This window comes from Agelaius phoeniceus, chromosome 26 (genome assembly GCF_051311805.1).
Source record: "Agelaius phoeniceus isolate bAgePho1 chromosome 26, bAgePho1.hap1, whole genome shotgun sequence".
In the NCBI taxonomy this organism is placed as follows: Eukaryota; Metazoa; Chordata; class Aves; order Passeriformes; family Icteridae; genus Agelaius; species Agelaius phoeniceus.
Genome location: NC_135290.1, coordinates 5259611 through 5283778, shown reverse-complemented (window position 1 = coordinate 5283778; position 24168 = coordinate 5259611).

The window sequence follows — 24168 nt, the reverse complement described above, 5'->3', positions numbered from 1 at the left end:
GTGTCCGGAGGGGCTGGGGGAGCTCAAATCTGCCCCTTCTCCTGAGCCTGGGGAGATGCTGCAGCACTGCGCCGTGCTGGGGGGTGCTGATCGGGCCTTGGACTACAGGCCTTGGACACAACACCTTGGGATGGAAAGTTCCTGGAGACTGTACATATCTTGTGTGTCACATAGTGTCTGGACAAGGAACAGCTCACTGGGCCCAGCAAACCTACCAATTTCCTACCCACACCATGGCCCCCAGGCAAGGAAGGCAGGAATGCCCCGTGCCCTTCCCTGGTGCTGGAAGGCAAGGTCTGCCCATAAAGGCCCCAGATTCCCCTAACAGCCTGGTTTCTGTGCCACCCCACTGCCCACTGCAGGGCAAAGGGCAGGGCCCCTGATGTGCTCTGCAGGGTGAACACCAAGCACCCTCATGCCCTGGCTGGCCCGTGCAGTGGGAGCAAAGCCCCGTCCTGCTCTAGCTGGGCACAGGGCACAGCACATCCTGTGCACAGCAGGGCCAGGCTGCCCTTCTGCAAACAGGTACAGCCAGGTTTCCAAGGGCCCCAGGGAGCTCGCTTCTCTCACTGCCTCAGCCCCAGGTTTCCCACAGCACAGTCCCAGAGCTCTGGTGCCCTTGAGGGAGTTGTTCATGCTCTAACAGCTTCAGCTGCTGCTCTTGGCAATGGCCCCGGAGCAAAGGAGTCCCTGGGCATTCCTCCCGTGCCAGTCTGTGCCCCCCTTGCAGTGCTGATCTTTCCTCTGGGGTCTCTGCCTCTTCACTGGCTCCTGCAGAGCAAGCCAGGCCTGCTCATCTGGAGCTGTGGGAACCTCTCTGACAGCAATCCCATTCCCCTGGGCTGTTTCCCTCCCATCCAAACAGAGCCCCAGGAGACACCAGGAAAGAACCAGCTCTCTGCTCTGCCCCAAGGGGATAACGGCATGGATTGAAGGGCTCTTCTCCTCACCACAACACATCCCCCACTCTGCTCTTGTGCTTGCTGGCCTTGAGATGAGCTGCTGCTGCCTGGGGTAACCTCTGAGCCTGTGTTTGTGTCCAGCTGCTGATCTGCTCTCTTGCTGTTCTCCAGCTCAGACAAGTCTTCTACGGAGTCGGGGAGAAATAATGGACTTGGAACAAGGCAGAGAGCTGAACACCATCCCAGTGTTGAGCCTCAAGCCCAAGGAGCCTTCACTGGGAGATGGTGAAACTGTCACGCTTGTGGTTGCCCTGACCCTGAGCACTGAGGGTGATGTCAGCAGCCTGGACCGTTCCAGAACAAATTCACATCCCCCTCAGCATCTCTTGGGGCATGAAGGCAAAACAAGCGCTCATGACCTGAGGGCCAAGGTGCAGAAGAAGCTGCCCAAGGCTAAAAGCATCAAGACTGCCAAAAGCATTGTGGTGAAAAAGACACCCTCAAGCTGGCATCAAGAGAAGATGGAGTCACGTTTATACCGGCAAGGATCAAAGCCTTCAGCGGCAGCTGGTGGATTAAAACGTGGTGACGATACCTCCATGTCTGCACAACACAGAGATGAGGAGGAAGATCCAGCTGCCAGGAAGTACTACATCAAGACACACAAATGGCACAAGAAGAAGGACAGCCAGTATGGGCTTGGATATAATAATCTTTTCTACCAGGTTTCAAAACCTGTGAAAGTGGAGCCAAGGTCCAGATCTGACCAGGGTCTAAACAAGAATCTGGATTTTCTCTCTGACCTGTTGATTCGGAGCCGCCCTGCTGCGAGCAGGAGAGGAAGAGCCACAGCTGAAGAGAAGCATTCCTCTATAGGCAGGCACCTCCTGATGATGCGTGCCACCACAGTGGAGGAAGACTCCATGTTCCTCAATAAACCTGTGAGCCCCCAAAGTTCAGACCTTGCGCCAGTTGCAAAAGAACGGGAAACCAACGTTGATCATCACCGGCCGCTGCAGGAGGCACACAAAGGCCTGCAGGCATTCATGGCCCACGTGGAGCGAGCCCTGAAGAGGGACTGCAGCCTGCCCCAGCTCAAGCACGCCTGCGCCAAGATGGTCATGAAGACCAGGCTGCTTCTAAAGCTGCTCACTGAGAGGCAAGAGAACCAGGGAGCCTATGATCCCACGGCCCAGTGTCGTCTGCAAGAGAACATGATCATTCATATGGCCGTGGGGAATGGCAAGGGACTCACACGGAAGGTAAGAGAGCTGCTGGGCACTGCTGCACGTGTCCTCCTGGGCAAAGGAGAATGGAAGGATCAAACCTCTTACCCCCGTGATCTTCCTTTCCTCACAGCGCAAACTAGAAGTTGTGGTGTACGTGGTCACGTTTGTGGTTTTGCTGATTTTCTTCATCTTCGTTTTCCTGATACTGAAGTGTGTCTTCCACGTAAGCCAATTTCTTGTTTGACACAGAGCTGTCTGTCTTGTAGCTGGAGTGCCCAGGTGACAAGCCCCATGTGCCAGTGCAGATGGCCCTGCATGTGCGGGGTACCACAGGAGATGTTGTTCCAAGCCTGGAGCTTGTGGCAGCATCCACAGCACCCAGCTCAGCAGGGTCCAGCCTGCCGGAGGGAAGCTTGTCCTGCCTTCTGTCCCAGCTCCCCCCAGCTTTGCTTTGCTCGCCTGCCTTCAGCCACACAGCAATGAGAGCTCTTGGCCTCTCCTGTTTGGCAGAATATTACAGGAAAACGGATGTTGCAAATCTCCCATTTTCCTTCCCCAGAAGCGCTCTCAACGTTGTGAACTTGACTCGCAACCCCGCGACACCAGGAATTTGTGTCTGACAAGGTAACTGCTCCCCGCCCGTGCCACTGCTGTGCCACCAAGAGTCTTTGCTGTGCAGAGCAGCTCCTCCTGGAGCCCCGCAGCCGCGCAGGTGCCGCTGCCCAGGACTCTCCCGGCTGTGTTTGCAACACGTCGCGTTTGGGGCAGCCCCGGGCAAGCGGCTCCTGAGCGGCAGCGCTGGGCACGGCCGGGGGCTCCCAGCCCAAGCAGCCCTTCCCACGCCGGCGCTGGGATGGATGTCCTGGGCCCCGGTGTGCTCCCGAATTTCTGTGAGCACGAGCAATACCTCTGTGTTCCCACAACAGTCTCCTCTGCTGATGGCTCTGCCCCATTTTTGCCCGCTCCCTCCCCGCAGAGGCTGGTGAAGAACTCACTGCCATCCTCTCCGGTTGCCTTTTGCATGCAGGGCTCATTCTCTGGATTGCCGGCCATTGCCATCCCTGCTGGGGCTCCCCATCTTCCTTGGGCTCTGCTGGCACGCCCCCGAGCAGGGAGAGGTGCTGGCACCTGCTGCAGCCCTCCCTGGCCAGACCTCCCTGCTGACGGAGCGGGAGCAGGGAGCTCTGGGGATGGGATGTCCAGAAGCCTTTTTGTCCCCATTCACCTCGCTCACTCCATTGCTTTGCAGCGTTGGAAATGCCCCTTCCCAACTCCTGCAGCGGCTGCTGCCCAGACAGGCCAGAGCACAGGCAGCCCTGTTGCCCACAGCCTCCATCACCAGCTGCCTTCTCTCTTTAACCCTATTTTCCCTTGTTGTTTTTTGCAGGTTTTGTGTAAAACTGCCACAGCGTGGGAGGAAGGATAACAAGGAGGCACAGCATGTAGAACAGAAAAGGGCAGATAGCTCCTCTGGGAGTTGCTCCTGTTCCCAGTCCGTTCAAGGTTGTTTGCCGTGCTGTTCCCTGTTCAGGAAGTCTGAATTGCCATGGATTTAGAGCCTCAGGGACGCCTGTCAATCCCAAAGATAAGCATCCCAGGAAGAGACATAGCGTGAAGAACTAAGGTGGAAGACTTCCAGGAAGTTAATGGGATGCCAGCGATTCTTCACTTCCCATTTTAGCTGAGGCTCTCCTTGGATGCCGTTTCATTGGTTGTGCTTATTGCCTTGGATGCTTTTTCCTTGACTGTTCTTTTCTTGCTGTCACTGCTGAGGGAAGGCCGGAGGGTACTGCAGACAAGCACAAGCTCTGGACACCCAGAGGAGGCATCTCCGGCTTTTCCTCATCCCTGGTGGCAATGTTTCCCTTGCATTCAGTATAAATAAAGATTTGGTGTTGCTGATGTATTTGCAAAAGCAGTTTCTGTTCTCCCTTATGGAAATGGGCAAATTCAGTTTGAGATTGTGTGGGTTGACCCCGGCCAGATGCCAGTCACTCACAAAGCTGCAGACTCACTCCTCTCTGCAGCTGGACAGACGGGAGAAAATTTAACGAAGGTTCATGAGTTAAGGACCAGGAGAAAACACTCATCAAATACCATCAAGGGCAAAACAGGCTCGACTTAATGATATAAAATGACTTTATTACTATTACAATCAGAGCAGGATAATGAGAAATAAAAGAAGCCCTTAAAAACTCCTTCCCCTCACCCCTCCCTCCTTCCCAGCTCTACTGCCTACACCAGCAGCACAAGGAGACAGGGAATGGGGATTATTGCCCTGCTCTCAGAGATCAAATCTATCACCCTGCAGCACCATGGGGTTCCTCCCATGGGAGACAGTTCTCCAGGAACTTCTCCAAGGTGGCTCCATCTCACCAACAGCAGCTCACTGCAAACTTCTGCAGCATGAGTCCGTCCCACAGGCAACATTCCTCCCAGAACTGCTGCACCATGGGTCACTCTTCCGCAGGTGCAGTCCTGCAAGGACAGGCTGCTCCACCCTGGGAGCAGGGCCCCTCTCTCCACAGGTGTCCCACAGGATGGCAGCCTCCTCCAGGCATCCAGCTGCTCTGGTGCAGGGCTCCTGCACAGGATGCAGGTGAATCTCTGCTTCCCTGTGGATCCGTGCGGGCTGCAGGTGCACTGCTGCCCCAGCATGGTCTCACCACTGCCTGCAGAGGAATCTCGGCTCTGGAGCCTGGAGCATCTCCTCAGCCTCAGTCTGCACTGCCCGTGGAGTCTGCAGGTGGTTCTCCTCACATGTTCTCGCTCCTGCTTTTCTCTAGTCAAAATTAAAACTGTGTCACAACTTGATTTTGGTTTCTTCTTAAATCTGTTAGCACAGAGGTGTAATGACCATTTCTAATTGGGCCAGCCTTGAGAAGGTGCCAGAAGCATCCGCATGTCCGGCAGAGCCAATGCCAGTGGGCTCCAGGGTGGACATCCACCTCGAGAGCCATCAGGGATTGGTTCAGCCGGACATTGTGGAAGCTGGAAGCTTCCAGCAGCTTCTAAGAGAAGGAATCTTCGTGACTCCGTGCCCAGGACTGGAGGCCGCCGTGCCGCAAGCGCTGCCGGTTGCGCCCCGGCCCGAGCTGTTGGGCCGCGCGTTTCCCCTCAGGCCGGGGCGGCCGCTGCCGGTGCCGCTGCCCGGAGGCGGAGGTGGCCGGGCGGCGGAGCGGCCGCGCTTCGCGGCCGGGCCGGGCCGCCTCTCTGGCCGCTGCTTGCGGGGCCGTGCCGGCCTTGCCCGAGCTGCCCGCGGCTCCCTTTGCACGGCGCTCGCTGCCGGGGCCGGCGCGCTCAGGCGGAGCTGCCGCCCCTCAGGCTCGCGGCGCTTCCCGCCATTGTGGCTGCGGCTCCCTCAGCCTCTGCCGGCGCCCATCCCGACATTGCCCGGCTTTGGGCAAGCTCCCCGCGCCCTCCCAGCGCCGTTTGCGGCCTTTGGCCCTGCCTGGGTGCCGCCTGCCCACCAAAGGCGCTCTCACCGCTCCGCACAAGTGGAGAGGAGAAAAAGGACAGCGAAAGGCTCAGGAGTTTACAGAAAGGGAGGGAGAGATCCCGCCCCGCTCATGGTCACGGTCAGGGACACAACGGCCGGAACTTGGTGATATTAATTACATTTATTGTCAAGAAAATCAGAGCAGGATAATGAGAAGCAAAAGAAGTTTGAACAGCACCTGTAGCCCCAAAGCCATGCCAAAACCTGGCCACGCAAACCTAATACAGCTGGGAATGGCTTCACAGTGACACAGGGCAGGCTTAGATCTTGTGTTCAGGAGAAATCCTTCCCTGGGAGGGTGGGCAGGCCCTGGCACAGGGTGCCCAGAGCAGCTGGAGCTGCCCCTGGATCCCTGGCAGTGTCCAAGGCCAGGTGGTACGGGGCTTGGAGCAGCCTGGGCTAGTGGAAGGTGTCCCTGCCATGGCAGGGGTGAAACCGGATGGGCTTTAAGGCCCCTTCCAAGCCATGATTGGGCAGATTGATGGCTCTGAGACAGAGTCATTTGGTGACAGCATGGCCTGAACTGCAGTTTGCTGCGAGCTGTGATGCCAAGCACCATGACGGTGACAAGAGCATTGCTACAGTGTCATAAGAAGGACCACTGTGACATTGGCAGCAGCACTGTGACACAGGAGCTGCCACAGGTGCAGCTCAGGTCTGCGTCCCAGGCGACTGCAGCCAGTCCTGCCTCGCCATGGACCTGGTGATGCGTCTGGTGCACGCTCTGCTCCTGCTGGCCCTGCTGCTGGCAGTGGCCCCCTCCCCAGCAGTGGGCAAGGAGCTCTGCCCAGAGCCCTGCCACTGCCCAGGCCGCGGGCGGCTGAACTGCGGCCACGCCGGCCTGGCCACCGTGCCCCCGGCCAGCCGCCGCCAAGCCCTGGCCTTCCTGTGAGTCCCGCGGCCCCTCAGAGCCCTGCAGCTGCCCCTCCTTGGCTCCCTGGCTCTGCAAACCCCACCTGGGACACCCGGGGGACTCCCTGGCCAGAGACAGGGGGGGTTTGGGGGCCTGAGCACAGCATGAGGGTGAAGCCAGGCTGGGCACGCTGCGCCTTCTCCAGGCAAAGCCCAATTCCAGCTCTGCAGCCGAAAGGCAGGGAAATGGGCTTTCCTGAGGGGGGACCGGCTCTTTGTCTCTTTGCAGAGATTTCACTGGCAACTCCATTGCTGCTGTTGGAAAACAAACCTGGAAGGACTACCCATGGACTGAGACCTTGTAAGTGCCCTGCAGCATTTCAAATGTCAGCAGTCTGGGGAGATGCCATCCTTTGGTCTGGGGTTGGAGCAGCAGCCCTCACACCACCCACTTCCATTGGAATTCAAAGCTCGGTTGCTCTGCCAGGAGGGTTGTGAATCACCACGGCTTCCCAGCATGGCAAGAATTGCCTCGAGTCTCTTGCAGCCAGGGCACCATGCCCGTGTCTGTGTGCCCAGGGATCAAGCTGTGGTCAGCTTCAGCCAGCCAGGACCAAGGGCCTGCTCTGGCCAGGAGTGGGGACGATCCCTGCCGCGGTGGCCCAGAGAGATGCGTCAGTCAAGCTGCTGCAGGAGATTTTCCCATGACAATCCCAGTTGCTGCTGGGCTGTGGCCGCTGTCACAATGTCCCTGTGTCCCCTTGCAGAGTGCTCAGGGACAATGAGCTGCGGGCAGTGAAGAGGCATTCCCTGGAGGGGCTGTTCCTGCTGAAGCACCTGTAAGCACCGTGCCCTGCCCAGGGCAGGGGAGGCTCCTGCCTGCCCCTCCCTGGGGCCCTGCTGCTCAGCCCAGCTACGGGCACGTGGCCTTTGGCCCTGCTGGCATCCAGGCTGCAGAGGCAGGTAAAAGCAACAGGGCAAAAGGAAGTGACATTTGATGTTCTGCCTTGAACAGGGATTTGTCCTGCAATGAGATCCTGTCCATTGAGGAATGGGCATTTGAGTCACTGCCTTTCCTGAAGTTTCTGTGAGTGATCAAGTTTCTTTCTGGTGGTTTTAGCTCAGTCTTTGCATGGGCACCCTTCCTGTGTAGGAAAATGCTCCGCTGTTTTCACCACAGTCCCTAAATCTACCCTGCCCAGAGCCCAGCTGAGCTGCAGAGGTCAATGCCCATGGCTGGGCGGCCACGCCAGGGGACAGAGCCCAGCGGGGTTGTCCACACACAGCCATCAGAGCAGCCAGTTCTGGCAGCCTTGGCTGCATCCTGGAACAGAAACAGAGTCAGCACGTGTGCCCTTCACTTGCCCTCCTGGGCAGGCTACAAACGCTGAGAAAGCAGCAGTTTCCTCCCTCTTCCACCTTGGATTGGCACCTTTCCTGCAAAGGGCTCCTTCTTTGCCCCCTCTCTCTGTAGGGCAGGCGTGATTCCTTTGTGTGACCTCCTCTTTCCCCAGGAATCTCTCCTGGAATGGCCTCACACAGATCCGCAGCGACACTTTCCAGGCCTGGCATGGGATGCAGTTCCTCCAGGAGCTGTAAGTGGCCCCAGGGCTAAAGGCACGGCAGGGTCTCTGCAGGGTCAGTGGGCAAGAGCAGATTTGCCCTTGGGAAAGTCCTGATTGCAACTGTGGATGTCAGGCAGGGAGCACCAGGAGCGTGCAGCTGCAAAGGCCCTTTCCCCTGCCCTGCTCCTCTCCTGCAAGGCTTCCTTGAATGCGGCCGGGCCGTGCCCACGTGCCCGGCACAGCCAGCTCACATCCTTGCCATCAGCCCTGAGAGAGCTCTGTTGTTTCTCAGGATCCTCAGCCACAACCCGCTGGCTGTCATTGATGATGCTGCCTTCTTCAAGCTGCCCTCAGTGAGCTTTCTGTAAGTATTGGCTCATTTGGAGCAGATCCCCAGAGAGCTGTGTCTCTCTGGAGTGCCCTGTTGTCAGGAAAGCTGCACAAATGGTGCAGGAGCAAATCTCCCTCTTGGCCTGCCTGAGTCTGCCGGAGTCACAACTCCCCTGGCTTCTCTGGGAGCTGGCAGAAGTGGATGCCTCTGCATACAGCACCACCATCATCAGGGCCCTGGGCTTGCTCTGAGAGCAGAGTTGTGGCAATGTCACCAGAGAGTTTCATGAGCTCTTTCCAATGTTTGCAGAGACCTGAGTGCCACCCAAGTGAACTCGCAGACGCTGCTGCAGCTGCTGCAGAGCACAGTGAGCTTGGAAACCCTGTGAGTGTGTGGGACTGAGCCCCAGCCGCCAGCAGGCCCCGAGTGCTGCGACAGGGGCCCTGCTTGGGAAGCAAATCCGTGTGCCACAACACCAGAACAAGCCCAGTAGTAAGGTCAAGAGTTGCTGTTTCCTTCTGGGAACGTGCCAAAACTCACCAGCTCCCAGGCAGAATCTCACCTTTGGGGTGACTTGCTGCAGGCTTCTCAAAGGGGAGTTTGAACTGCAGGCGGGTGCATTTCTGTGTCACGTGGTGTTTTGGGAGCAGTGCTACTTTCCAGGTTAAAATTGCCATTTAATGTTTTCCCTTGGGAGTCAGGGCCCTTTCCCAGAGCTGTGGCACACAGTGAGGCACAAGCCCCCTGCGTGGTATCGGTGTGTTCCCTGAGCTGGGCTCTGAGCCATGCACTGGGTGGCCAGGTGTTCCTCCAAGAATGCCCTCTTGTCTGCAGCCAAGTGCCCAAGGAGGCGGCCTGCTGCCTGTGCCAGGAGCGTCCCCGGCCCGAGAGCCCCTGCAGGACCATCCAGTTCCTGTGCCAGAAGCTGTGCAGCACCAGCGCCCCGCAGTGCGGTGGGTGTCCGGAGGGGCTGGGGGAGCTCAAATCTGCCCCTTCTCCTGAGCCTGGGGAGATGCTGCAGCACTGCGCCGTGCTGGGGGGTGCTGATCGGGCCTTGGACTACAGGCCTTGGACACAACACCTTGGGATGGAAAGTTCCTGGAGACTGTACATATCTTGTGTGTCACATAGTGTCTGGACAAGGAACAGCTCACTGGGCCCAGCAAACCTACCAATTTCCTACCCACACCATGGCCCCCAGGCAAGGAAGGCAGGAATGCCCCGTGCCCTTCCCTGGTGCTGGAAGGCAAGGTCTGCCCATAAAGGCCCCAGATTCCCCTAACAGCCTGGTTTCTGTGCCACCCCACTGCCCACTGCAGGGCAAAGGGCAGGGCCCCTGATGTGCTCTGCAGGGTGAACACCAAGCACCCTCATGCCCTGGCTGGCCCGTGCAGGGGGAGCAAAGCCCCGTCCTGCTCTAGCTGGGCACAGGGCACAGCACATCCTGTGCACAGCAGGGCCAGGCTGCCCTTCTGCAAACAGGTACAGCCAGGTTTCCAAGGGCCCCAGGGAGCTCGCTTCTCTCACTGCCTCAGCCCCAGGTTTCCCACAGCACAGTCCCAGAGCTCTGGTGCCCTTGAGGGAGTTGTTCATGCTCTAACAGCTTCAGCTGCTGCTCTTGGCAATGGCCCCGGAGCAAAGGAGTCCCTGGGCATTCCTCCCGTGCCAGTCTGTGCCCCCCTTGCAGTGCTGATCTTTCCTCTGGGGTCTCTGCCTCTTCACTGGCTCCTGCAGAGCAAGCCAGGCCTGCTCATCTGGAGCTGTGGGAACCTCTCTGACAGCAATCCCATTCCCCTGGGCTGTTTCCCTCCCATCCAAACAGAGCCCCAGGAGACACCAGGAAAGAACCAGCTCTCTGCTCTGCCCCAAGGGGATAACGGCATGGATTGAAGGGCTCTTCTCCTCACCACAACACATCCCCCACTCTGCTCTTGTGCTTGCTGGCCTTGAGATGAGCTGCTGCTGCCTGGGGTAACCTCTGAGCCTGTGTTTGTGTCCAGCTGCTGATCTGCTCTCTTGCTGTTCTCCAGCTCAGACAAGTCTTCTACGGAGTCGGGGAGAAATAATGGACTTGGAACAAGGCAGAGAGCTGAACACCATCCCAGTGTTGAGCCTCAAGCCCAAGGAGCCTTCACTGGGAGATGGTGAAACTGTCACGCTTGTGGTTGCCCTGACCCTGAGCACTGAGGGTGATGTCAGCAGCCTGGACCGTTCCAGAACAAATTCACATCCCCCTCAGCATCTCTTGGGGCATGAAGGCAAAACAAGCGCTCATGACCTGAGGGCCAAGGTGCAGAAGAAGCTGCCCAAGGCTAAAAGCATCAAGACTGCCAAAAGCATTGTGGTGAAAAAGACACCCTCAAGCTGGCATCAAGAGAAGATGGAGTCACGTTTATACCGGCAAGGATCAAAGCCTTCAGCGGCAGCTGGTGGATTAAAACGTGGTGACGATACCTCCATGTCTGCACAACACAGAGATGAGGAGGAAGATCCAGCTGCCAGGAAGTACTACATCAAGACACACAAATGGCACAAGAAGAAGGACAGCCAGTATGGGCTTGGATATAATAATCTTTTCTACCAGGTTTCAAAACCTGTGAAAGTGGAGCCAAGGTCCAGATCTGACCAGGGTCTAAACAAGAATCTGGATTTTCTCTCTGACCTGTTGATTCGGAGCCGCCCTGCTGCGAGCAGGAGAGGAAGAGCCACAGCTGAAGAGAAGCATTCCTCTATAGGCAGGCACCTCCTGATGATGCGTGCCACCACAGTGGAGGAAGACTCCATGTTCCTCAATAAACCTGTGAGCCCCCAAAGTTCAGACCTTGCGCCAGTTGCAAAAGAACGGGAAACCAACGTTGATCATCACCGGCCGCTGCAGGAGGCACACAAAGGCCTGCAGGCATTCATGGCCCACGTGGAGCGAGCCCTGAAGAGGGACTGCAGCCTGCCCCAGCTCAAGCACGCCTGCGCCAAGATGGTCATGAAGACCAGGCTGCTTCTAAAGCTGCTCACTGAGAGGCAAGAGAACCAGGGAGCCTATGATCCCACGGCCCAGTGTCGTCTGCAAGAGAACATGATCATTCATATGGCCGTGGGGAATGGCAAGGGACTCACACGGAAGGTAAGAGAGCTGCTGGGCACTGCTGCACGTGTCCTCCTGGGCAAAGGAGAATGGAAGGATCAAACCTCTTACCCCCGTGATCTTCCTTTCCTCACAGCGCAAACTAGAAGTTGTGGTGTACGTGGTCACGTTTGTGGTTTTGCTGATTTTCTTCATCTTCGTTTTCCTGATACTGAAGTGTGTCTTCCACGTAAGCCAATTTCTTGTTTGACACAGAGCTGTCTGTCTTGTAGCTGGAGTGCCCAGGTGACAAGCCCCATGTGCCACTGCAGATGGCCCTGCATGGGCTGGGTACCACAGGAGATGTTGTTCCAAGCCTGGAGCCTGTGGCAGCATCCACAGCACCCAGCTCAGCAGGGTCCAGCCTGCCGGAGGGAAGCTTGTCCTGCCTTCTGTCCCAGCTCCCCCCAGCTTTGCTTTGCTCGCCTGCCTTCAGCCACACAGCAATGAGAGCTCTTGGCCTCTCCTGTTTGGCAGAATATTACAGGAAAACGGATGTTGCAAATCTCCCATTTTCCTTCCCCAGAAGCGCTCTCAACGTTGTGAACTTGACTCGCAACCCCGCGACACCAGGAATTTGTGTCTGACAAGGTAACTGCTCCCCGCCCGTGCCACTGCTGTGCCACCAAGAGTCTTTGCTGTGCAGAGCAGCTCCTCCTGGAGCCCCGCAGCCGCGCAGGTGCCGCTGCCCAGGACTCTCCCGGCTGTGTTTGCAACACGTCGCGTTTGGGGCAGCCCCGGGCAAGCGGCTCCTGAGCGGCAGCGCTGGGCACGGCCGGGGGCTCCCAGCCCAAGCAGCCCTTCCCACGCCGGCGCTGGGATGGATGTCCTGGGCCCCGGTGTGCTCCCGAATTTCTGTGAGCACGAGCAATACCTCTGTGTTCCCACAACAGTCTCCTCTGCTGATGGCTCTGCCCCATTTTTGCCCGCTCCCTCCCCGCAGAGGCTGGTGAAGAACTCACTGCCATCCTCTCCGGTTGCCTTTTGCATGCAGGGCTCATTCTCTGGATTGCCGGCCATTGCCATCCCTGCTGGGGCTCCCCATCTTCCTTGGGCTCTGCTGGCACGCCCCCGAGCAGGGAGAGGTGCTGGCACCTGCTGCAGCCCTCCCTGGCCAGACCTCCCTGCTGACGGAGCGGGAGCAGGGAGCTCTGGGGATGGGATGTCCAGAAGCCTTTTTGTCCCCATTCACCTCGCTCACTCCATTGCTTTGCAGCGTTGGAAATGCCCCTTCCCAACTCCTGCAGCGGCTGCTGCCCAGACAGGCCAGAGCACAGGCAGCCCTGTTGCCCACAGCCTCCATCACCAGCTGCCTTCTCTCTTTAACCCTATTTTCCCTTGTTGTTTTTTGCAGGTTTTGTGTAAAACTGCCACAGCGTGGGAGGAAGGATAACAAGGAGGCACAGCATGTAGAACAGAAAAGGGCAGATAGCTCCTCTGGGAGTTGCTCCTGTTCCCAGTCCGTTCAAGGTTGTTTGCCGTGCTGTTCCCTGTTCAGGAAGTCTGAATTGCCATGGATTTAGAGCCTCAGGGACGCCTGTCAATCCCAAAGATAAGCATCCCAGGAAGAGACATAGCGTGAAGAACTAAGGTGGAAGACTTCCAGGAAGTTAATGGGATGCCAGCGATTCTTCACTTCCCATTTTAGCTGAGGCTCTCCTTGGATGCCGTTTCATTGGTTGTGCTTATTGCCTTGGATGCTTTTTCCTTGACTGTTCTTTTCTTGCTGTCACTGCTGAGGGAAGGCCGGAGGGTACTGCAGACAAGCACAAGCTCTGGACACCCAGAGGAGGCATCTCCGGCTTTTCCTCATCCCTGGTGGCAATGTTTCCCTTGCATTCAGTATAAATAAAGATTTGGTGTTGCTGATGTATTTGCAAAAGCAGTTTCTGTTCTCCCTTATGGAAATGGGCAAATTCAGTTTGAGATTGTGTGGGTTGACCCCGGCCAGATGCCAGTCACTCACAAAGCTGCAGACTCACTCCTCTCTGCAGCTGGACAGACGGGAGAAAATTTAACGAAGGTTCATGAGTTAAGGACCAGGAGAAAACACTCATCAAATACCATCAAGGGCAAAACAGGCTCGACTTAATGATATAAAATGACTTTATTACTATTACAATCAGAGCAGGATAATGAGAAATAAAAGAAGCCCTTAAAAACTCCTTCCCCTCACCCCTCCCTCCTTCCCAGCTCTACTGCCTACACCAGCAGCACAAGGAGACAGGGAATGGGGATTATTGCCCTGCTCTCAGAGATCAAATCTATCACCCTGCAGCACCATGGGGTTCCTCCCATGGGAGACAGTTCTCCAGGAACTTCTCCAAGGTGGCTCCATCTCACCAACAGCAGCTCACTGCAAACTTCTGCAGCATGAGTCCGTCCCACAGGCAACATTCCTCCCAGAACTGCTGCACCATGGGTCACTCTTCCGCAGGTGCAGTCCTGCAAGGACAGGCTGCTCCACCCTGGGAGCAGGGCCCCTCTCTCCACAGGTGTCCCACAGGATGGCAGCCTCCTCCAGGCATCCAGCTGCTCTGGTGCAGGGCTCCTGCACAGGATGCAGGTGAATCTCTGCTTCCCTGTGGATCCGTGCGGGCTGCAGGTGCACTGCTGCCCCAGCATGGTCTCACCACTGCCTGCAGAGGAATCTCGGCTCTGGAGCCTGGAGCATCTCCTCAGCCTCAGTCTGCACTGCCCGTGGAGTCTGCAGGTGGTTCTCCTCACATGTTCTCGCTCCTGCTTTTCTCTAGTCAAAATTAAAACTGTGTCACAACTTGATTTTGGTTTCTTCTTAAATCTGTTAGCACAGAGGTGTAATGACCATTTCTAATTGGGCCAGCCTTGAGAAGGTGCCAGAAGCATCCGCATGTCCGGCAGAGCCAATGCCAGTGGGCTCCAGGGTGGACATCCACCTCGAGAGCCATCAGGGATTGGTTCAGCCGGACATTGTGGAAGCTGGAAGCTTCCAGCAGCTTCTAAGAGAAGGAATCTTCGTGACTCCGTGCCCAGGACTGGAGGCCGCCGTGCCGCAAGCGCTGCCGGTTGCGCCCCGGCCCGAGCTGTTGGGCCGCGCGTTTCCCCTCAGGCCGGGGCGGCCGCTGCCGGTGCCGCTGCCCGGAGGCGGAGGTGGCCGGGCGGCGGAGCGGCCGCGCTTCGCGGCCGGGCCGGGCCGCCTCTCTGGCCGCTGCTTGCGGGGCCGTGCCGGCCTTGCCCGAGCTGCCCGCGGCTCCCTTTGCACGGCGCTCGCTGCCGGGGCCGGCGCGCTCAGGCGGAGCTGCCGCCCCTCAGGCTCGCGGCGCTTCCCGCCATTGTGGCTGCGGCTCCCTCAGCCTCTGCCGGCGCCCATCCCGACATTGCCCGGCTTTGGGCAAGCTCCCCGCGCCCTCCCAGCGCCGTTTGCGGCCTTTGGCCCTGCCTGGGTGCCGCCTGCCCACCAAAGGCGCTCTCACCGCTCCGCACAAGTGGAGAGGAGAAAAAGGACAGCGAAAGGCTCAGGAGTTTACAGAAAGGGAGGGAGAGATCCCGCCCCGCTCATGGTCACGGTCAGGGACACAACGGCCGGAACTTGGTGATATTAATTACATTTATTGTCAAGAAAATCAGAGCAGGATAATGAGAAGCAAAAGAAGTTTGAACAGCACCTGTAGCCCCAAAGCCATGCCAAAACCTGGCCACGCAAACCTAATACAGCTGGGAATGGCTTCACAGTGACACAGGGCAGGCTTAGATCTTGTGTTCAGGAGAAATCCTTCCCTGGGAGGGTGGGCAGGCCCTGGCACAGGGTGCCCAGAGCAGCTGGAGCTGCCCCTGGATCCCTGGCAGTGTCCAAGGCCAGGTGGTACGGGGCTTGGAGCAGCCTGGGCTAGTGGAAGGTGTCCCTGCCATGGCAGGGGTGAAACCGGATGGGCTTTAAGGCCCCTTCCAAGCCATGATTGGGCAGATTGATGGCTCTGAGACAGAGTCATTTGGTGACAGCATGGCCTGAACTGCAGTTTGCTGCGAGCTGTGATGCCAAGCACCATGACGGTGACAAGAGCATTGCTACAGTGTCATAAGAAGGACCACTGTGACATTGGCAGCAGCACTGTGACACAGGAGCTGCCACAGGTGCAGCTCAGGTCTGCGTCCCAGGCGACTGCAGCCAGTCCTGCCTCGCCATGGACCTGGTGATGCGTCTGGTGCACGCTCTGCTCCTGCTGGCCCTGCTGCTGGCAGTGGCCCCCTCCCCAGCAGTGGGCAAGGAGCTCTGCCCAGAGCCCTGCCACTGCCCAGGCCGCGGGCGGCTGAACTGCGGCCACGCCGGCCTGGCCACCGTGCCCCCGGCCAGCCGCCGCCAAGCCCTGGCCTTCCTGTGAGTCCCGCGGCCCCTCAGAGCCCTGCAGCTGCCCCTCCTTGGCTCCCTGGCTCTGCAAACCCCACCTGGGACACCCGGGGGATTCCCTGGCCAGAGACAGGGGGGGTTTGGGGGCCTGAGCACAGCATGAGGGTGAAGCCAGGCTGGGCACGCTGCGCCTTCTCCAGGCAAAGCCCAATTCCAGCTCTGCAGCCGAAAGGCAGGGAAATGGGCTTTCCTGAGGGGGGACCGGCTCTTTGTCTCTTTGCAGAGATTTCACTGGCAACTCCATTGCTGCTGTTGGAAAACAAACCTGGAAGGACTACCCATGGACTGAGACCTTGTAAGTGCCCTGCAGCATTTCAAATGTCAGCAGTCTGGGGAGATGCCATCCTTTGGTCTGGGGTTGGAGCAGCAGCCCTCACACCACCCACTTCCATTGGAATTCAAAGCTCGGTTGCTCTGCCAGGAGGGTTGTGAATCACCACGGCTTCCCAGCATGGCAAGAATTGCCTCGAGTCTCTTGCAGCCAGGGCACCATGCCCGTGTCTGTGTGCCCAGGGATCAAGCTGTGGTCAGCTTCAGCCAGCCAGGACCAAGGGCCTGCTCTGGCCAGGAGTGGGGACGATCCCTGCCGCGGTGGCCCAGAGAGATGCGTCAGTCAAGCTGCTGCAGGAGATTTTCCCATGACAATCCCAGTTGCTGCTGGGCTGTGGCCGCTGTCACAATGTCCCTGTGTCCCCTTGCAGAGTGCTCAGGGACAATGAGCTGCGGGCAGTGAAGAGGCATTCCCTGGAGGGGCTGTTCCTGCTGAAGCACCTGTAAGCACCGTGCCCTGCCCAGGGCAGGGGAGGCTCCTGCCTGCCCCTCCCTGGGGCCCTGCTGCTCAGCCCAGCTACGGGCACGTGGCCTTTGGCCCTGCTGGCATCCAGGCTGCAGAGGCAGGTAAAAGCAACAGGGCAAAAGGAAGTGACATTTGATGTTCTGCCTTGAACAGGGATTTGTCCTGCAATGAGATCCTGTCCATTGAGGAATGGGCATTTGAGTCACTGCCTTTCCTGAAGTTTCTGTGAGTGATCAAGTTTCTTTCTGGTGGTTTTAGCTCAGTCTTTGCATGGGCACCCTTCCTGTGTAGGAAAATGCTCCGCTGTTTTCACCACAGTCCCTAAATCTACCCTGCCCAGAGCCCAGCTGAGCTGCAGAGGTCAATGCCCATGGCTGGGCGGCCACGCCAGGGGACAGAGCCCAGCGGGGTTGTCCACACACAGCCATCAGAGCAGCCAGTTCTGGCAGCCTTGGCTGCATCCTGGAACAGAAACAGAGTCAGCACGTGTGCCCTTCACTTGCCCTCCTGGGCAGGCTACAAACGCTGAGAAAGCAGCAGTTTCCTCCCTCTTCCACCTTGGATTGGCACCTTTCCTGCAAAGGGCTCCTTCTTTGCCCCCTCTCTCTGTAGGGCAGGCGTGATTCCTTTGTGTGACCTCCTCTTTCCCCAGGAATCTCTCCTGGAATGGCCTCACACAGATCCGCAGCGACACTTTCCAGGCCTGGCATGGGATGCAGTTCCTCCAGGAGCTGTAAGTGGCCCCAGGGCTAAAGGCACGGCAGGGTCTCTGCAGGGTCAGTGGGCAAGAGCAGATTTGCCCTTGGGAAAGTCCTGATTGCAACTGTGGATGTCAGGCAGGGAGCACCAGGAGCGTGCAGCTGCAAAGGCCCTTTCCCCTGCCCTGCTCCTCTCCTGCAAGGCTTCCTTGAATGCGGCCGGGCCGTGCCCACGTGCCCGGCACAGCCAGCTCACATCCTTGCCATCAGCCCTGAGAGAGCTCTGTTGTTTCTCAGGATCCTCAGCCACAACCCGCTGGCTGTCATTGATGATGCTGCCTTCTTCAAGCTGCCCTCAGTGAGCTTTCTGTAAGTATTGGCTCATTTGGAGCAGATCCCCAGAGAGCTGTGTCTCTCTGGAGTGCCCTGTTGTCAGGAAAGCTGCACAAATGGTGCAGGAGCAAATCTCCCTCTTGGCCTGCCTGAGTCTGCCGGAGTCACAACTCCCCTGGCTTCTCTGGGAGCTGGCAGAAGTGGATGCCTCTGCATACAGCACCACCATCATCAGGGCCCTGGGCTTGCTCTGAGAGCAGAGTTGTGGCAATGTCACCAGAGAGTTTCATGAGCTCTTTCCAATGTTTGCAGAGACCTGAGTGCCACCCAAGTGAACTCGCAGACGCTGCTGCAGCTGCTGCAGAGCACAGTGAGCTTGGAAACCCTGTGAGTGTGTGGGACTGAGCCCCAGCCGCCAGCAGGCCCCGAGTGCTGCGACAGGGGCCCTGCTTGGGAAGCAAATCCGTGTGCCACAACACCAGAACAAGCCCAGTAGTAAGGTCAAGAGTTGCTGTTTCCTTCTGGGAACGTGCCAAAACTCACCAGCTCCCAGGCAGAATCTCACCTTTGGGGTGACTTGCTGCAGGCTTCTCAAAGGGGAGTTTGAACTGCAGGCGGGTGCATTTCTGTGTCACGTGGTGTTTTGGGAGCAGTGCTACTTTCCAGGTTAAAATTGCCATTTAATGTTTTCCCTTGGGAGTCAGGGCCCTTTCCCAGAGCTGTGGCACACAGTGAGGCACAAGCCCCCTGCGTGGTATCGGTGTGTTCCCTGAGCTGGGCTCTGAGCCATGCACTGGGTGGCCAGGTGTTCCTCCAAGAATGCCCTCTTGTCTGCAGCCAAGTGCCCAAGGAGGCGGCCTGCTGCCTGTGCCAGGAGCGTCCCCGGCCCGAGAGCCCCTGCAGGACCATCCAGTTCCTGTGCCAGAAGCTGTGCAGCACCAGCGCCCCGCAGTGCGGTGGGTGTCCGGAGGGGCTGGGGGAGCTCAAATCTGCCCCTTCTCCTGAGCCTGGGGAGATGCTGCAGCACTGCGCCGTGCTGGGGGGTGCTGATCGGGCCTTGGACTACAGGCCTTGGACACAACACCTTGGGATGGAAAGTTCCTGGAGACTGTACATATCTTGTGTGTCACATAGTGTCTGGACAAGGAACAGCTCACTGGGCCCAGCAAACCTACCAATTTCCTACCCACACCATGGCCCCCAGGCAAGGAAGGCAGGAATGCCCCGTGCCCTTCCCTGGTGCTGGAAGGCAAGGTCTGCCCATAAAGGCCCCAGATTCCCCTAACAGCCTGGTTTCTGTGCCACCCCACTGCCCACTGCAGGGCAAAGGGCAGGGCCCCTGATGTGCTCTGCAGGGTGAACACCAAGCACCCTCATGCCCTGGCTGGCCCGTGCAGGGGGAGCAAAGCCCCGTCCTGCTCTAGCTGGGCACAGGGCACAGCACATCCTGTGCACAGCAGGGCCAGGCTGCCCTTCTGCAAACAGGTACAGCCAGGTTTCCAAGGGCCCCAGGGAGCTCGCTTCTCTCACTGCCTCAGCCCCAGGTTTCCCACAGCACAGTCCCAGAGCTCTGGTGCCCTTGAGGGAGTTGTTCATGCTCTAACAGCTTCAGCTGCTGCTCTTGGCAATGGCCCCGGAGCAAAGGAGTCCCTGGGCATTCCTCCCGTGCCAGTCTGTGCCCCCCTTGCAGTGCTGATCTTTCCTCTGGGGTCTCTGCCTCTTCACTGGCTCCTGCAGAGCAAGCCAGGCCTGCTCATCTGGAGCTGTGGGAACCTCTCTGACAGCAATCCCATTCCCCTGGGCTGTTTCCCTCCCATCCAAACAGAGCCCCAGGAGACACCAGGAAAGAACCAGCTCTCTGCTCTGCCCCAAGGGGATAACGGCATGGATTGAAGGGCTCTTCTCCTCACCACAACACATCCCCCACTCTGCTCTTGTGCTTGCTGGCCTTGAGATGAGCTGCTGCTGCCTGGGGTAACCTCTGAGCCTGTGTTTGTGTCCAGCTGCTGATCTGCTCTCTTGCTGTTCTCCAGCTCAGACAAGTCTTCTACGGAGTCGGGGAGAAATAATGGACTTGGAACAAGGCAGAGAGCTGAACACCATCCCAGTGTTGAGCCTCAAGCCCAAGGAGCCTTCACTGGGAGATGGTGAAACTGTCACGCTTGTGGTTGCCCTGACCCTGAGCACTGAGGGTGATGTCAGCAGCCTGGACCGTTCCAGAACAAATTCACATCCCCCTCAGCATCTCTTGGGGCATGAAGGCAAAACAAGCGCTCATGACCTGAGGGCCAAGGTGCAGAAGAAGCTGCCCAAGGCTAAAAGCATCAAGACTGCCAAAAGCATTGTGGTGAAAAAGACACCCTCAAGCTGGCATCAAGAGAAGATGGAGTCACGTTTATACCGGCAAGGATCAAAGCCTTCAGCGGCAGCTGGTGGATTAAAACGTGGTGACGATACCTCCATGTCTGCACAACACAGAGATGAGGAGGAAGATCCAGCTGCCAGGAAGTACTACATCAAGACACACAAATGGCACAAGAAGAAGGACAGCCAGTATGGGCTTGGATATAATAATCTTTTCTACCAGGTTTCAAAACCTGTGAAAGTGGAGCCAAGGTCCAGATCTGACCAGGGTCTAAACAAGAATCTGGATTTTCTCTCTGACCTGTTGATTCGGAGCCGCCCTGCTGCGAGCAGGAGAGGAAGAGCCACAGCTGAAGAGAAGCATTCCTCTATAGGCAGGCACCTCCTGATGATGCGTGCCACCACAGTGGAGGAAGACTCCATGTTCCTCAATAAACCTGTGAGCCCCCAAAGTTCAGACCTTGCGCCAGTTGCAAAAGAACGGGAAACCAACGTTGATCATCACCGGCCGCTGCAGGAGGCACACAAAGGCCTGCAGGCATTCATGGCCCACGTGGAGCGAGCCCTGAAGAGGGACTGCAGCCTGCCCCAGCTCAAGCACGCCTGCGCCAAGATGGTCATGAAGACCAGGCTGCTTCTAAAGCTGCTCACTGAGAGGCAAGAGAACCAGGGAGCCTATGATCCCACGGCCCAGTGTCGTCTGCAAGAGAACATGATCATTCATATGGCCGTGGGGAATGGCAAGGGACTCACACGGAAGGTAAGAGAGCTGCTGGGCACTGCTGCACGTGTCCTCCTGGGCAAAGGAGAATGGAAGGATCAAACCTCTTACCCCCGTGATCTTCCTTTCCTCACAGCGCAAACTAGAAGTTGTGGTGTACGTGGTCACGTTTGTGGTTTTGCTGATTTTCTTCATCTTCGTTTTCCTGATACTGAAGTGTGTCTTCCACGTAAGCCAATTTCTTGTTTGACACAGAGCTGTCTGTCTTGTAGCTGGAGTGCCCAGGTGACAAGCCCCATGTGCCACTGCAGATGGCCCTGCATGGGCTGGGTACCACAGGAGATGTTGTTCCAAGCCTGGAGCCTGTGGCAGCATCCACAGCACCCAGCTCAGCAGGGTCCAGCCTGCCGGAGGGAAGCTTGTCCTGCCTTCTGTCCCAGCTCCCCCCAGCTTTGCTTTGCTCGCCTGCCTTCAGCCACACAGCAATGAGAGCTCTTGGCCTCTCCTGTTTGGCAGAATATTACAGGAAAACGGATGTTGCAAATCTCCCATTTTCCTTCCCCAGAAGCGCTCTCAACGTTGTGAACTTGACTCGCAACCCCGCGACACCAGGAATTTGTGTCTGACAAGGTAACTGCTCCCCGCCCGTGCCACTGCTGTGCCACCAAGAGTCTTTGCTGTGCAGAGCAGCTCCTCCTGGAGCCCCGCAGCCGCGCAGGTGCCGCTGCCCAGGACTCTCCCGGCTGTGTTTGCAACACGTCGCGTTTGGGGCAGCCCCGGGCAAGCGGCTCCTGAGCGGCAGCGCTGGGCACGGCCGGGGGCTCCCAGCCCAAGCAGCCCTTCCCACGCCGGCGCTGGGATGGATGTCCTGGGCCCCGGTGTGCTCCCGAATTTCTGTGAGCACGAGCAATACCTCTGTGTTCCCACAACAGTCTCCTCTGCTGATGGCTCTGCCCCATTTTTGCCCGCTCCCTCCCCGCAGAGGCTGGTGAAGAACTCACTGCCATCCTCTCCGGTTGCCTTTTGCATGCAGGGCTCATTCTCTGGATTGCCGGCCATTGCCATCCCTGCTGGGGCTCCCCATCTTCCTTGGGCTCTGCTGGCACGCCCCCGAGCAGGGAGAGGTGCTGGCACCTGCTGCAGCCCTCCCTGGCCAGACCTCCCTGCTGACGGAGCGGGAGCAGGGAGCTCTGGGGATGGGATGTCCAGAAGCCTTTTTGTCCCCATTCACCTCGCTCACTCCATTGCTTTGCAGCGTTGGAAATGCCCCTTCCCAACTCCTGCAGCGGCTGCTGCCCAGACAGGCCAGAGCACAGGCAGCCCTGTTGCCCACAGCCTCCATCACCAGCTGCCTTCTCTCTTTAACCCTATTTTCCCTTGTTGTTTTTTGCAGGTTTTGTGTAAAACTGCCACAGCGTGGGAGGAAGGATAACAAGGAGGCACAGCATGTAGAACAGAAAAGGGCAGATAGCTCCTCTGGGAGTTGCTCCTGTTCCCAGTCCGTTCAAGGTTGTTTGCCGTGCTGTTCCCTGTTCAGGAAGTCTGAATTGCCATGGATTTAGAGCCTCAGGGACGCCTGTCAATCCCAAAGATAAGCATCCCAGGAAGAGACATAGCGTGAAGAACTAAGGTGGAAGACTTCCAGGAAGTTAATGGGATGCCAGCGATTCTTCACTTCCCATTTTAGCTGAGGCTCTCCTTGGATGCCGTTTCATTGGTTGTGCTTATTGCCTTGGATGCTTTTTCCTTGACTGTTCTTTTCTTGCTGTCACTGCTGAGGGAAGGCCGGAGGGTACTGCAGACAAGCACAAGCTCTGGACACCCAGAGGAGGCATCTCCGGCTTTTCCTCATCCCTGGTGGCAATGTTTCCCTTGCATTCAGTATAAATAAAGATTTGGTGTTGCTGATGTATTTGCAAAAGCAGTTTCTGTTCTCCCTTATGGAAATGGGCAAATTCAGTTTGAGATTGTGTGGGTTGACCCCGGCCAGATGCCAGTCACTCACAAAGCTGCAGACTCACTCCTCTCTGCAGCTGGACAGACGGGAGAAAATTTAACGAAGGTTCATGAGTTAAGGACCAGGAGAAAACACTCATCAAATACCATCAAGGGCAAAACAGGCTCGACTTAATGATATAAAATGACTTTATTACTATTACAATCAGAGCAGGATAATGAGAAATAAAAGAAGCCCTTAAAAACTCCTTCCCCTCACCCCTCCCTCCTTCCCAGCTCTACTGCCTACACCAGCAGCACAAGGAGACAGGGAATGGGGATTATTGCCCTGCTCTCAGAGATCAAATCTATCACCCTGCAGCACCATGGGGTTCCTCCCATGGGAGACAGTTCTCCAGGAACTTCTCCAAGGTGGCTCCATCTCACCAACAGCAGCTCACTGCAAACTTCTGCAGCATGAGTCCGTCCCACAGGCAACATTCCTCCCAGAACTGCTGCACCATGGGTCACTCTTCCGCAGGTGCAGTCCTGCAAGGACAGGCTGCTCCACCCTGGGAGCAGGGCCCCTCTCTCCACAGGTGTCCCACAGGATGGCAGCCTCCTCCAGGCATCCAGCTGCTCTGGTGCAGGGCTCCTGCACAGGATGCAGGTGAATCTCTGCTTCCCTGTGGATCCGTGCGGGCTGCAGGTGCACTGCTGCCCCAGCATGGTCTCACCACTGCCTGCAGAGGAATCTCGGCTCTGGAGCCTGGAGCATCTCCTCAGCCTCAGTCTGCACTGCCCGTGGAGTCTGCAGGTGGTTCTCCTCACATGTTCTCGCTCCTGCTTTTCTCTAGTCAAAATTAAAACTGTGTCACAACTTGATTTTGGTTTCTTCTTAAATCTGTTAGCACAGAGGTGTAATGACCATTTCTAATTGGGCCAGCCTTGAGAAGGTGCCAGAAGCATCCGCATGTCCGGCAGAGCCAATGCCAGTGGGCTCCAGGGTGGACATCCACCTCGAGAGCCATCAGGGATTGGTTCAGCCGGACATTGTGGAAGCTGGAAGCTTCCAGCAGCTTCTAAGAGAAGGAATCTTCGTGACTCCGTGCCCAGGACTGGAGGCCGCCGTGCCGCAAGCGCTGCCGGTTGCGCCCCGGCCCGAGCTGTTGGGCCGCGCGTTTCCCCTCAGGCCGGGGCGGCCGCTGCCGGTGCCGCTGCCCGGAGGCGGAGGTGGCCGGGCGGCGGAGCGGCCGCGCTTCGCGGCCGGGCCGGGCCGCCTCTCTGGCCGCTGCTTGCGGGGCCGTGCCGGCCTTGCCCGAGCTGCCCGCGGCTCCCTTTGCACGGCGCTCGCTGCCGGGGCCGGCGCGCTCAGGCGGAGCTGCCGCCCCTCAGGCTCGCGGCGCTTCCCGCCATTGTGGCTGCGGCTCCCTCAGCC